The following is a 15,913-nucleotide window of genomic DNA, read 5'->3' as shown; positions in this document are numbered from 1 at the left end:
TGTAACAAACCTGCACGTTGTGCACATGTACCCTAGAACTTAAAGTATAATAAAAAAAAAATTTAAAAAAGAGAATGTGGATATACTTTTATTCAAACTTTCCTGAAATTAAAATAAAAATCATTATTTTCATCATGTTGCCAGCAAAAATTGCTTAAAATATGTCTATTACCAATTTTTTTAATAATGAAGATGGACTGTAGTAAGCAAATGCAATTTTGAAACCATGTGTTAAAGATAACTCCTTTGCTGCTTTAGTGCTTTATGAGAAAATAACATTCATTAGATAGCATTTTTGATTTTACAGCCAACTGGCCTATCAGATGACACTAAATGCTATATAGTACAAAATAGAAGGAGGAAAATGATTTCATTATTTTATGTATAAAAGCCAGATTGGGGTTTTATACCTATTGGGTCTAAAAGCCAAATATTTAGGCTTTTTTTTAAAGCTACAGCAGTGGTTTATTTTATCATCAACACAACCGTTTGTCTGATTTTATATTTTATATCTTAACAGTTTGAAGGTCAGCCCTTTCAAAAATCAAAGAAAAGGCAATTAAAATGACATTGCTTAAAATATTAGGGGAATGTTTCCAAGGAAAAAATTGTTAAAGTACTTGAAAATCCAAGACTATTTTTCATGTTGTAACTATTTTCAAATGTATTTAGGTTCAAAGCCAGGAGCAGTGGCACAGCATCTGTTGTTCCAGCTACTCGAGAGGCTGAAGCTGGAAGATCACTTGAGGCCACGAGTTCAACACCAGCCTGGATGACATAGAAAGATTCCCATCTCTTTTTAAACAGGTTCAGTCAGATTTCAGAAACTGGGTGTAGACACTCTAGGAACTGATTGCATTCGCTTGCTTAACGTTCATTTTTGGCTTGGATCATGAACATAGTCTTTGAATGAAGGGTTACTTTCTCCAATTCGACCTGTTTTCATCATTGTATACCATTACTGTTTCCTTGAAAATAAACTACATAATTAACATTTTCACACAACTTAACTATGGAAATGTGTAATCTGTAACATTTCCTGATTGTGACATTAATAATCCGGAAGTCCATCTCTACTCAAACATCATCAAATACTAAGGCAGTATTAATTTTGGTAAAATATTTAAACATACATCTTACTTTGCTCTAAAAAGTAAACACTTAGCTAACGTGCTCATTTTCACATATATATATTTTTTGTTCATAGGTACAGATATCCTGCATATTTTTTGGCCTCATACAAAGAAAGAAATGTTTTTGAAAATTTACATGTGTGTTTGCATTTATCATCATAAATACATTTAATTCATTGTAAAGACATAGCCAGAAATATAATCAGCTATCTGATAATTATAAGGTGTTGATTAGAAAATAGGTACTTACTTTAAATAGAATTGTTATTAAAATATCTTGCTTTACCTGCCCTTTAATGCCTTTTGAGAATGTCATGATCCGCAGAAACATAGATTTGTTGAAATTAATTCTAAAATAGCACAGCATTTGCAGTGGTCTTGGTAATTCTCTAGCTGAGATGTAAAAGCTCAGATTTTTGTATATATTCACTGAACATTTTTCGGTGTGTATGAGATCAAAGATTCTTAATCATACTCCAAATTGCATACTGCTAGCTAATTGGGTAGTTATAATACCATTTAGTTCATTTCTTAATGGAAAGTTGGAATAAACATAGCAGAAGTATAGTTAATGTTTTAAAGGATGATTCTCTGTATATATTTCTCAATTTTGATGAGATAAGATGAGCCCATCTTATCCAAAGACTTAATGGCTTCTTAAAGATATCCTTGATTACTCAAATACACAAGGCATTCTTATTGGAAATCTTATTGAAGTAAATATTTATAACTGGAGAATGATTCCCCAAAATTAACACATCACAACATAATAAAACATTTTGCCCTGAAGACAGTCTTTATTACCAGCAAGACAAGCACGAAGAAATACTGGAAAAAGAGAATGCTGTAGTCAAATATCATAACGCATATATTATATATAATACATAATATAAATACGTATGATACACACATACAATATATGTATGTACTAGATTCACCTCTATGATCTGTTCTTTGACCACAAATATTTTGAGATGATCTAGCTATAAGCTATCATAAGCTGTCAAGCCATCAGTTAATACTAATTTTTTTTAAGCAGTTTTAGGTTACAGCAAAAATTGAGAGGAAGATAGAGATTTCCCACACACCTCCTGCCTTCACACATGCGTAGCCTCCCTCATTATCAACATCACACACTAAGTGTTACTTTTGTTTTAATTGATGAATCTGTATTGACATACATAATTGTGCAAAATCTAGAGTTCACATTAGGGTTCACTGTTGATATTGTACATTCTTTGGGTCTGGACAAATGTATAACAACATGTATCCACAATTAGGGTACTATGGAAAATGATTTCAGTTCCCTATAAATCATCTGTGCTCCATCTTTCATCCCTCCCGCTCCCCAACCTCTGGCAACCACTGATTGTTTGTTACTGTCACAATTCTGCCCTTCGCAGAATGTCATATTGTGAGAATCACATGGTATACAACCTTTTAAGATTGGCTTCTTTTAATAATATACATGTAATGTTTTTTCCATGGCTTGACAGCTTATTTCTCTTCAGTGCTGAGTAATATTCCACTGTAGGACGTACTGCAGTTTATTTATGCATTTACCTACTGAAGGGCAACCTGGTTGCTTCCAGGTTTTGCCAATTATGAATAAAGCTGCTGTAAATATCCATGTGCCAATTTTCACATGAATTCGTTTGGTCACTGTGATTGCTGGAACATATGGTAAGAGCATATTTAATTTTGTGAGAAACTGCCAAACAGTCTTCCAGAGTACCATTTTGCATTCCCAGCAACCACTGTTGATAGTTCCTGCGGCTCCACATCCTTCCCAGCATTTGGTGTTTTGAATTTTGACCATTCTAATAGGTATATAGTGGTATTTTATGGTTGTTTTAATTTGCATTTGCCTGATGATCTAAAATGTGCAGCCTATTTTATATGCTTATCTTTCGTGAGGTGTCCTTTGAGGTCTTTGTCCGATTTTTTTCATCAGGTTGCATGTTTTCTTGTTGCTGAATTTTATGTATTTTTGTATTTCAGGATAACAATCCTTTATCTGTCGTATCTTTTGCAATTATTTTCTACCGGTTTATGGATTCACCTCTCATTCTCTTGTCATATTCTTTCACAGAGCAGAAGTTTTTAATTTTAATGAAGTCCAACTTACCAGTTATTGCTTTCATAAATTTTGCCTTTGGTGGTATATCTAAAAAGCCTTTTCCATAACCAAGTTCAGGTAGATTTTTACCTAAGTTATCTTCTAAGAGTTTATACTTTTGTGTTTTACATTTAGGTCTACGATCTATTTTGAGCTAATTTTTGTGAAGGGTGTAAAGTCTGTGTCTAGATTTTCTTTGTAAAATTTTGCATGTAAATCCAGTTGTTCCAGTATCATTTCTTGAAAAGACTATTTTGCTCCATTGCATTTCCTTTGTTCTTTTGTCAAAATCAGTTGACTATATTCATGTAGGTCTATTTCTAGGCTCTGTATTCCGTTCCACTAATCCATTTGTCTATTATTCTTTCGTCAGTATCACACTGTCTTGATTACTGAACTTGGTAATATGTCTTGAAATCTGGTATTATCAGTCTCCAACTTTGTTCTTTTTCAATATTCACTCCTTTGTAATTCTCCTTCAATATGGCTACCGTGTACCTTTTGCCTCTCCATATAAACATTAGAATCATCCTGACAATATAAAATAAGTTGCTGGGAGTTTAACTGGGATTGCACTGAATCGATAAAGCTGTGAAGAACTAACATCTTGACACTATTTAGTCTTCCTATTTATGAACATAGACTATCTCTCCATTTGTGTAGTTCTTCTTTAATTTATCATAGTTTGTTTTCCTCAGCTAGAGCTTGAAGATATTTTGTTCAATTTGTACCTATTTTTTTTTGTTGGGGGGGGCGGTGCTAACATAAATGGCACTGTACTTTTTATTTAAAATTACATTTGTTCACTAGAGCTATATAGGAAGGTGATATGGTTTGGCTGTGCCCCCACCCAAATCTCATCTTGAATTGGAGCTCCAAAAATACCCCCGTGCCATGGGAAGGACCCAGTGGGAGACAACTGAATCAGGAGGGTAGGTTTTTCCCACGCTGTTCTCATGATAGCGAATAAGTCTCATGAGATCTGATGATTTTATAAAGGGCAGTTCCACTATACACACTTTCTTGTACATGCTGGAAGACCACTTGAGGCCAGGAGTTCAAGACCAGCCTGGGTGACATGGAGAGCTTCCCACCTCTTTCTTAACAATTAGGTTCAGTCAGATTTCAGGAATCAGGAATAGATACTCTAGGTTTTGATTGCATTCACTTGCTTAGTGTTCATTTTTGGCTTGGATTATGAACACAGTCTTTGAATGAAGGGTTACTTTTCCAAATTTCACCTGTTTTCATCATTATATACCATTACGGTTTCCTTGAAAATAAACTACATAATTATCATTTTCATATAACTTTACTATGGAAATGTGTAATATGTAACTATTTCCTGATTGTGACCTTAATTAGTAATCCAAAATTCTATCTCTACTCAGACAACATCAAATACTAAGACAATATTAATTTTGTTAAAGTGTTTAAAGATACATCTTAGTTTGCTACAAAACGTAAACACTTAGCTAACATGCTAATTCTCGTATGTTTTTGTTCATATGTACAAAAGCCATGCATATTTTTCGCCTCATACAAATAAAAAATGTTTTTACAACTTATGTGTGTATGCATGTAGCATCATAAATATATTTAATTCCCTATAAAGACACAGCCAGAAAAATAATCAGCTACCTGATAATTATAAGTTACTGATTAGAAAATATGTATTTCCTTTAAACAAAATTGTTATATTAAAATACCTTGCTTTACCTGCCCTTTAATGCCTTCTGAGAATGTGAGACCTGCAGCAACATGGATTTATTGAAACTAATTCTAAAATACCACTTTGCAGTGGCTTTGCTAATTCTCTAGCTCAGATGTATAAACTCAGATTTTTATATACATCCAATGAACATTTTTCAGTGTGTATGAGATTAAACATACTTAACCATACTCCAAATTGCCCACTGCTAGCTGGAACTACTACACTGCAAAGGAGTAACAGGAAGAGGTTGGAGTAGTTTGGAGGGCTCAGAAGAAGACAGGAAAATGTAGGAAAGTTCAGAACTTCATAGAGACTTGGCAGGCTCAGAAGACAGGAAGAGGTTGGAAAGTCTGGAACTTCCTAGAGACTTGTTGAATGACTTTACCAAAATGCTGAGAGTTATATGCACAATAAAGTCCAGGCTAAGGTGGTCTCAGATGGAGATGAGAACTTGTTAGGAACTGGCATAAAGTTCTCTCTTGCTATGCAAAGAGACTGGCAGCATTTTCACCCTGCCCTAAAGATCTGTAGAACTTTGAACTTGAGAGAGATGATTTCGGGTATCTGGCAGATGAAATTTCTAAGCAGCAAAGCATTCCAGAGGAAGCAGAGCATAAAAGTTTGAAAAATCTGTACCCTGACAAAGCAGTAGGAAAGAAAAACCCATTCTCTGGGGAGAAATTCAAGCAAGCTGTAGAAATTTGCATAGGTAATGAGGAACAGAGTGTTAATCTCCAATACAATGGAGAAAATGTCTGCAGGGCACGTCAGAGGTCTTCATAGAAGCCCCTTCCATCACAGTACCAGGAGAGGAAAAATGGTTTCTTGGACCAGGACCAAGGCCCCCCTGCTGTATTCAGCCTTGAGACTCAATGCCCTGTGCCCCAGGCACTCCAGCTGTGGCTAAAAGAGACCAACATACCGCTTGGGTCATGGCTTCAAAGGGTTCAAGCCCCAAGCCTTGGCAGCTTCCACATGGTGTGGGTCCTGCAGGTACACAGATTGCAACATTTGAGGTTTGGGAACTTCCACCTAGATTTCAGAGGATGTATGAAAACGCCTGGATGTCTAGGGCGAGGTGTGTTACAGGGTTGGAACTCTCATGGAGAACCTCTGCTATGGCAGTGCAGAGGGGAAATGTGGGGTTGGAGTCCCCCCTCAACCCACAGAGTCCCCACTGGGGCACTACCTAGTGGAGCTGTGAGAAGAGGACCATCGTCCTCCAGACCTCAGAATGGTAGTTCTACTGACAGCTTGCACCGTGCACCTGGAAAAGCCTCAGACACTCAGAGCCAACCCATGAAACCAGTCAGAACAGAAGCACTGTACCCTGCAAAACCACAGAGGCAGACCTTCCCAAGGCCATGGGAACTCACCTTTTGCATCAGTGTGACCTGGATGTGAGACATGGAGTCAAATGAGGTCATTTTGGAACTTTAAGGTTTAATGACTGCCCTGTTGGATTTTGGACTTGCATGGGGCCTGTGGCTCCTTTGTTTTGTCCAATTTCTCCCATTTAGAATACGTGTATTTACCCAAAGCCTGTACCCCCATTGTATCTAGGAAGGAACTAACTAGCTTTTGATCTTACAAGTTCATAGGAGTAAGGGACTTGCCTTGTCTCAGATGTGGCTTTGGACTTGGACTTTTGAGTTAATGCTGCAATGAGTTAATGCTCTGAGGGACTGTTGGAAGGGCATGACTGTGTTTTTGTGCTTTGAATTGTAAGGACATGATATTTGGGAGCAGCCGGGGCAGAATGATATGGTTTGGCTGTGTCCCAGCCAAATCTCATCTTAAATTGTAGTTCCCTTAATCCCCATGTGTCATGGGAGGGACCTAATGGAGGTAATTGAATCATAGGGGTGGGTTTTTCTCATGCTATTCTCATAATAATGAATAAGTCTCATGAGACTTGGTGGTTTTATAAAGGGGCAGTCTCCCTGAACATGCTGTCTTGCATGCTGCCATATAAGACATGCCTTTGCTCCTCCTTCACCTTCCACCATGATTGAGAGGCCTCCCCAGCCATGTGGAACTGTGAGTCTATTAAACCTCTTTTTCCTTATAAATTACTCAGTCACAGGTATTTCTTCATAGCAGCATGTAAATGAACTAATACAGAAGGCAATTGACTATGTATATTCCTAAAACCTTGCTATGATCAATTAGTTCCAGGGGTTTTGTCCGTTCTTTCAGATACTTTACATAGACAATCATGTCATCTGAGAATGAAGACAATTTCTTCCTTTTCTATATGTATATATTTTATATCCTTTTGTCATATCATTTGCTAAGAAAAAGGAAATACAATATATGCATATTGAGAAGGAAGTATTATGTTTAAAAGTAGTATTTCTTCCAGTATGATGCTTAAACATAATGTTCTCCATTTCTGTCTCAATATTTTTGACCCATAGCATTTTTTTTTTTTTTTTTTGCTTAGGATTTCTATCTCTGTTTAAATTGCCCACCTGTCCTTTCATGTTATCTACTTTATTTATCCATTAAGAACCCCTAGCATATTAATCATATTTGTATAAATTCCCAGTCTGAAAATTCTAATATCCCTGTCATGACTGCTTGCTCTGCCTCTTCAAATTGTGGGTTTGTTTCTTTTTGGCCTTTTGGTATGCCTTGCAATTCTTTCTTGATAACTGGACATGATGTAGACAGTAGCATGTGGCAGTAAAAGGACGGCTGTAAACAGTTCTTTAATAATGTGGTAGTAGGGTGTCAGGGACAGGAAGTATTCTACAGTCCTGTGATTCAGTCTCAGTCTTTTATTAAGCCTACGCCTGTGGACTGTGAACTTCAAAAGTGCTTCTCAGCACCACCACCTCATAAATAGAAAACGAAGGCTAGAGTAGGCCAAAGGCGGGTATTTTCCTCCTCCTTTGTGGATGGTTAGAGTGGGCTGAGATTCTGTATTTCCCTCCCTCCATGTAAGAGGATATAAGTGGCTGAAATTGGGCATTTCCCCTCCCCTAGGTTCTGATAAAACCCCAAGAGGATAAAGCTCTGATTAAAGAGTTTCTCCAGAGTGTAAACCTTTCTATGAAGACAATGCTCTGGCATATTCTAAGGAGGTTTCTTTCCCTATCCCCACACCAGAACGATGAAGAGACTTTTCTCTGATATTGACTGAGAGAAGTGGGTCGAGTTCCTGGAGGTAAATCTCACAAAAGTGTGAGCTCCATTTTGTGGGTTCCCCTGGAGTTTTTAATTCTCAGACTTGTCCACTTTGTGCCCCCAGCAATTCAACTATATTTCAGGTTTACAACCCCAGTCCTCATTCCTGCCAAGGTTTTCACTGGTGAGACTCTGCTCTGGTAACCTGTGACTCAATGTATTCACTTGTCTGTCTCTTCAGTCTCCAAAATAGTGAAGACAACTGTTTTCCATCACCTCTTTTATTGATTTAATAAAAGTTGACTTATCAGTCACTCCACTTTTTGCTGTTGTTAGAACAGAGTTGTGACTTATAAGTGGAACTGGAAACCAGAAGTCTCAGTACTTTTAATTTAATGGATGTTCTAGGAAAAGAAAGTATCCACTTTCTTGTCCTCTCCTTTTCATTAAGGCAGAGCCTATATAAACAATCAAATTCAGTGTAACAGGGTGATTGTGAATAGCTATTTTATTGGACAATAGTCTTTTTCTATTTTTGTCTAATTTGTAATTCATTTCCAAATTATATTGAAATATTTGTAAGTGGTTGAAAATTATGTTCATTTGTTATCTATATTAACAGCATTAATAATCATCAGCATATGTTGATTGCTTATTGTACACTATGCTATTATTTCTCACAGTATTTCTATTGAGTACATGTTCCCATAACTCTAGTTTTATAATTGTGAAAACTAAGGATTGAGGCAACCACGTAAGTGAATTGTCATTGGCTATATTAGTATCAAATGATGAAACTAGGATGGGATAAGATCCCTATAACTTTAAATCCCATGCAATTAACATTATTTTCTGTCAATCGTCTTTACTCCTCACTGCTAGAAGCCACTTGTAGGTAAAAAACAGAGAACAGAAAAACATTACAGAAGCTTTCAAACCAATATCCTCAGTTTGTTTATTCTAGTCCCATTAAGAAGTACTATACTGCAGAAGGTACAAGCAACATTCAAATATACCCTGCCTAACCTAGGAAGTTCAGTTTAACATTATGTATTCAACCAAAACTTGTAGAAAATATATTATCAAAAAATCTGAAGGATGTCAAAGTTATTATCACGAAAGAAATAAATTGAGAATGTTTGGCGACAGTGGAGGGGAGACTGACGTTAGCAACGAACTGTTTGGAAAATATTTTAAAGATTTTTATTGCTATAAAATGGGAATATAGAGTGTATACATTGAATTGCTTCTGCATTGTTGAAAACTAATTACTTCTTACTTTGCTTAGTAACTGAAATTTTATCCAGTGCTCCATCTTTTTATTTTTTGTTATTGAGTTAATAATAATAAAGAACCCCCAACTGAGTGCATCACAGTAAACATGTAAAATACTCATCTCTAATACAAGTTAGAAGAGTCTGGCAAAGACCTGCCACAGTGGCTTATATCAGACTGCTTTTTTTGTTGGGAAAAAGTTTGGCTGTGCTGATATAAAATATGAAATGAAGTAAAATGGATATTCAGCTCTGCATTCAGACAAAAAAAAAACGTATATATTATTAACCATTTTTGAGAAAAATTTTACCTCAAGTTGGGTAAATATTTATACCTGGAGTAATGAAGCGCAACTAGGAGGGATTTTAAAATCTTACCAGTTGTTAACATAGTCCGTGTCTATAATGTGCTTATATTTGAAATAAATATCTCAGTCACTGCTATTTTGCTTTATAATTAACATTATCATGAATACAAAAACTGAGAAAACTATTTATTTTTCAATTTAGTCTTCTCTTTTGTGAAACTTAAAATTTTGGCATTCATCAACTTCTCATTATATGACAAAGGATCCAGAGACAAAGAGAAGATCCAGATGAGAGGAAATAGCTTAAACCTGAAGACGTTATTCATTTAGAGAAGCTAGAAACTGGAAGCATTTTGTAATAACTGTGCTTTAAAATATATTTTACTTTGTTTTCTGCTTCACTAAACTTAGGATACAGTCATGTGCATTAAATGATTGAGGGGAAAAAAAAACAGAAAAACTGGATCATTGAAGAAATTATTCACTCAGACTTCACTCAAGACTGAGCAGAGATAATACACAGGTAATTACAGATTCAACATGTACAGATCCTTATTAAAGTATTTTTAAAAATCTATTTAGACCTTTTCTTGTTAAATTGCCTAAGATGAATGTGAAATGTTGGGATCAGTAAAAATTATTTATAATTTCAGTGACCCTGAGCTATAAAATATGAAAATAACTGCCTGGTATTTTTGTTTAGAATCAATCAAGTTTGAAAAATAAAAAGGATGGCAGGTTATTGTTCTGAAAGCCGAAGAACGGGAAAGAGCAAGCCACTGTGTAATGCCCTGGAGTGTGCTGGTCAGCCATTGTTGACTTCGGCTCCACCACGGCCCACATCTGAGTTAGGTGCTTTGTGTTCTGCAAGAGGTGGCCTGGGTCGCCTTCTTCCTAAAAAAAGTATGTTATTTCTAGCTCTAGCGTCCTGTCTGGTAAAATTGACAACTCTTAATTAATTACTCTTAAATAAAAGTACTTAATTAATTACTCTTAAATAAAAGTAATACATAAACACGTTTTTAATAAAGTCCAACATTTCAGAGGCAGTTTAAATGACAAATTCTCTTAACAATTTTCCAATTCCTGATGCTATTCTTGCCAGGCCAGGGAAACAATGCTAAGAATATTTTTATATATTTCTGCAATTTCCATACAATGAACCTACATACACCTGCTTAATGTATGTAATCCTATGTAATACATAAGGATTACAACATACTTGGAAATTGCTTGTTAGATGGATGAATTAAAGAGATAGTAAATGAAGGCCTAACCTGCTGCAAGAAATTGTTTCACCTCTAAGATATGACCAGAGATGTTATAATTGCTACTTCAGAATAACTGAGGTTAGAGGACTTTGGAGGACAACTAAACAAAGGTGATAACAGAACTCCACCACTGGCAGCCTCCTTTAACCAATGAAGAGAAGGAATTTGGGGATTAGAATTGGAGCAGTCCTACAATTTCCCTCCAGGCTAGAATTTGAGCCTTCTCAGTTTACCCACCTATTGCTAAACATATTGTGTTTTCTCCAAATGGTGACTGATGTTATTCCTGGGCTCTTAAGTATTCAATCAGCTTTCCAACAACTCCATTAGTTCTCCATCTGACTAATTAGGAAAAGTTGGCTTGGGGCATGAATATGCAGTTAAAAAAAAAAAAAAAAGCTTTGTTTGTGTAATTTAAGAGTCATAATGTGTTTTCCTTCATAGAAGGAAAAGTGAAAAACATCAAAGCCTCTTCTAACTCAAGAACCATCATGGAGAGCACAATTTGTTTTTCTAGTTGAAGTCAAGCACCCTCCTTGGGAGATCCTTCACTCTTCACATCCTCATTTGATTACAGCTTGGTAAGCCAGAAGACTGGGGCTGCCCTATGTTGTTTTCTTGGCCAGTGTTAACAGACTCCTATCACTATGGTTTTGTTGCCATGGAAAAACTCCGTGTTTTTACTTAAATAAACTCCTCAAATTAAAGTGAATGAATAAACACAGAGGGAAGAACGGCAATTCCCCTCTAACTTTTATACTATTTGAATTTTGTCTTATGGTGGCAAAATTATCAGAAACTAATAAGAGGATACTGAGATAACCAAAGTAGTCCTTGATAGGTGTTTGGAGGGGACATAGTTTGGATGTTTGTCCCCTCCAAATCTCATGTTGAAATGTGCTTCTTAATGTTGGAAGTGGGGCCTGGTGGCAGGTGACTGGATCGTGGTGGTGGCAGGTGACTGGATCGTGGCAGCAGATCCCTTATGAGGGCTTAGCACCATCGCCTTGGTGATAAGTGAGTTCTCGCTCCATTAGATCATGTGAGATCTGGTTGTTTCTAAGTCTGGAACCACCATCCTCTCTCTCTCTTGTTCCTGCTCTTGCCACATGATGTACTTGCTCTAGCTTCATCTTCTTCCATGAGTAAAAGCTGCCTGAAGCCTCCCCGGAAGCTGAACAGGTGGGGATGCCATACTTCCTGTACAGCCTGCAGAACCATGAGCCAATTAAGCCTGCCTTCTTTATCAATTACCCAGCCTCAGCTATTTCTTTATAGAGATGCAAAAATGAACAGGAGGAATGTTATAAGAAGGATGATTATAACTGCTTGACTCCTCTAGAATACTGCACTCACTTAACTTCTGAGTCCCTTCGCTCTCAGAAATTTAAGGTCATAAGCCCTGACATAGTTTGTAGCATAAGCCAGTAGTGGGTGAACCTAGAAGAGAGTGAATCAGGAGTTGCTTGGCAGCTGAGCAAATAAATTCAAGGAGGAGGAAATGAAAAGCAACATATGGTGGGGGAAAAGCACTATGCCCTTGTTTCAGAAGTCCTAAGTACAGAGTCAGTTATGGATTAAAAACAATAACAATGAAAACAACTAGCCCCAAACCATATATATATAGAAAACACCACAAGGACCAGAAAATTTGAAATAGGTACAGGCGCAGAACCTAAAGTAACACCCTGAAGTGTGGAACTTCAAGTGACAAGTCTTTTTGATTAACATTTTTCTTTCCATGAGTGTGGAGTGATGCGAATAAATTGCAACAGATGTGGACACCTTGGGCTAAGTCTGCTCCTGCTCGCGGTTAGTTTAAGGAGCACTGTCTCTGGGCTAAGTCTGCCCCTGCTTGCCGTTAGTTTAAGGAGCACTGTCTCTGGTACTTTGGTTCCTCGTGTCATTTTGACAATGAACTCTGGTTCTCTTAAAATAAGCCACTCTAACCTTATAGCCTAGTTCCATTAATTGATTCACTCTTATTTCTCTATGTCTAAGACCTTGATTGATACTTTTCCTAATATTCCTGTTTACTTGGGACTAAAATTCAGACCTTTCTTACTCGTTCTCTTAGGACTGGGCAAAAACTCTAGTTACCCCAGATCCTGTATCTGGTTCTGTTTGTTTGCATTTATCTCCCTTTTGGGAACTCCCTGTATGGTTGTATGCCTGCATTTGGTGGTCCTCCGGATGTTTCTGTTGCCACACTCCATTTGCCTACCCAAGAAAATCACTACGTAAGATTTTCACTTACTCCTTCCACAAATATAGATTGAAGATCTATTGTGATGTGCCAAGCATATGCACGTATCTAGAAGTACAGAGTGAAAAAGTCCTATTTCCTATTCTCAAGAAGGTTCTCATTTTAATAAGAATCAGTGTTAACAACTCTATGCATCACAGCGCCACAAGAGGTGTACACAAAGCTCCTTTTGCCCTGAAGCAGCACAGTAACATTTCCAAAAAGGACATTTCAAAGTGTCAGGCCTGGCTAGGAAAAGTTCAAAGAAGCCTGTGCTGGGCTTTCGATTTGAGCGACAACTTTGCTTAGTGAAGACAAGATGGAAGCATCTCTCAGAGGTATAAGAAGCTGCACTGTTACTGGCCTGGAAGAATGAGAAGGCTGTGTTTGGGAAGTGAGCGAGAAAGGGGAGAAAACGATGCAAGAAATATGGTTTGGAGACAAAATAAGGGCTCTTTTAGTGTCATACTGAAAAGTTTTGATTTTGTTGTAAAAGAAATTGGGAGCCATCTGTAGCTTTTCAAATCAGAAATAGCACAATTATGTCAGTGATTCACAGTGATAACACGAACGATCGTGCTGAAGACCACTGTGTATGTTAGGACCCTCACCAGCCCTCATTACTGGTTCTTCTATTATTATGTTAGCTATTGCAGAAATGAAACAGATTATTCTGCCTGCTCCAACAGATGTACCGTTTTCCCTGAACTTGTCCTCCTGACCTACAGCCAAGGCAGCCATTATTGTGATAGGTTGAGTACTGATTATCAGGTAAATCATACCTTTCAAAATATCTAAGAGAACATGCTAATTTCCTGAACTAGACAAGTATAATTTCCTCCAATGTGTAAGATAGTAACACAAGCATGTGTAATACACAGCAAGAGAACAAAAAAGAGTTGAAAATATTTTACAGTGGAAAGTGTTTTCAAAAGATAAATTGGGCTTCTCTGAGAGTATAGCAGCAAGTTTGAATTAAGCAAGGACACTGCAAATTAAACCTGGGCGTTTGGTTCTTTGCTATCAGTTGGGAGCAGAATATAATGATTTGAAGGCGGCGAAGGCAAAGGCAAAAACTGCAGTAAAACAGGTCTTGGTTCCTGAAGTGAAATATCATTAACAGGATTTTGTAAAGAGACCATTTATCCCTGCTAGAAATCACCAAACTAGGATAAACATTAATTCTCAGGATGTCGTGAACAAAGAGAACACTGAAACAGATTAGCTCAGGCAGACAGGGAGACAGGATGAAAATGTGAAGGTAGTATTCAAAGGGAGGCTCCACTGGTCACTGCAGCCAAGGTCATCAGCTGAGCAAGAGAAAAATGTTTATGTCTAGTGAGGGACATTCCTCTCTGACCATAGAGCCTCATGCAGATGGTTGTATGACCTGGTGTCCTTGGGGAAGTAAATAGAAAAAGATAGTAATTAGAAAAAAATAATCACAGGGAAGATTTAAAGAATTACCCAAATTACTTTAGACAAATATGTTTCCTTTACTTGACTTAACCAAGTATTAAACTGGGCTCTTACGTTATGATCCCTGTTCATTTGTTCTCTGAAGAACTAGACCAGTTATCATAGAAGCAAGTGGAAAAGGAGATGTTATCCTACTGAAGTGCCTGCGGTTTGCCAACTTGCAGAAAACATTATTTTCCAAACCACTGATGAATTTTTTCATGGAAGTATAAATGTTCTATCTCTATTGTAAACATAATACAAAGAGTAACAGATTTATGAATTTTTAAAACAATAAACTACCAACAGTAAACCAATACATATACGTATATATACTGGTTGAAGTTTCTCTAAAAATATTAGTAAATTGAGAAAAATTTCAATAAATTTGTAAAATTCCCAGGCTATACACACATAGGTTCTATATTAAAAGCTTTAGTGGGAGGGGAGAAAGAAATATAAACACCCATACTTTCTCTTATTGTACAAGTCTGAAATTTTTTATCACAGTTGTAGGATACAGTTACCGGTAAGCAGAATTACACCTGAACGAGAACATCAGAAATCTCACTTTTTTTTTTCCTTTTCTTTTCATAAATAGCTTTATGCTTCACTCATGGTGGCTACATCTACGTAACACAGTAAATAATATTTTTCACCTAAATGATCTCAATTATTTTGAAAAAATCTTAAAATCGCATCTGTGATTCAAGGATTCCTGATCAAACTGACTCTGGTAAGTCTTATTTTTATTAAAGTACAGTTGACATACAATAAGCTACACACACTTACATGTACCATTGGATAAGTTTAGCATATATACACACTTCGGAAACCATAACCACTACCAAGATAATGAACCTATCCATTGAGCCCAAAAGTATAGTGAGGCCCCTTTGTAACCTTGCCCCGCTCTGTGCCATGCCTCATTCATAGGAAACCACTGATTTTCTTTCTGTCACTCCTTATTGGTTTGTAATTCTTAGTCTTATATAAATGAAATCATAAAGATTTTTGGCCAACTTCTTTCACTCAGCATAGTTAACTTGAGATTCATCCATTTTACATTGTGTACCAACAGCTCATTCTTTTTTATTACTAAGAAATATTCCATTGTGTGGCTCTACTACATTTCGTTCGTCCAGTCATCTGTTTTCCTAGTGAAAGGACATGCCCTGTGCTTCCTCCCATTACCATGTCTTCTTTCTCATCTTGATATGCTCCACACCTCAGTGAACAGAATCATCCTCAGAAATCAC

General features: G+C 36.8%; 1 protein-coding gene and 1 long non-coding RNA gene across 2 annotated transcripts in view; one reads left to right on the top strand and one right to left on the bottom strand.

Annotated features, from left to right (window-relative positions):
• Positions 1–1,405, top strand: part of LOC105505826 — a 12,472-nt gene extending 11,067 nt beyond the window's left edge. The window contains exon 3 of the long non-coding RNA XR_001000814.1: positions 1,208–1,405. This is a non-coding gene — a long non-coding RNA (uncharacterized LOC105505826). The remainder of the gene's footprint in view (positions 1–1,207) is intronic.
• GPC5 (glypican 5) overlaps positions 1–15,913 on the bottom strand; it is a 1,481,119-nt gene that overhangs the window by 522,210 nt on the left and 942,996 nt on the right. The window lies entirely within an intron of this gene.

This window comes from Colobus angolensis, unplaced genomic scaffold, assembly GCF_000951035.1.
Source record: "Colobus angolensis palliatus isolate OR3802 unplaced genomic scaffold, Cang.pa_1.0 Scaffold13, whole genome shotgun sequence".
In the NCBI taxonomy this organism is placed as follows: Eukaryota; Metazoa; Chordata; class Mammalia; order Primates; family Cercopithecidae; genus Colobus; species Colobus angolensis.
Note: the sequence above shows the minus strand (reverse complement) of the source record. Positions and strands in the feature narration are given on the sequence as shown.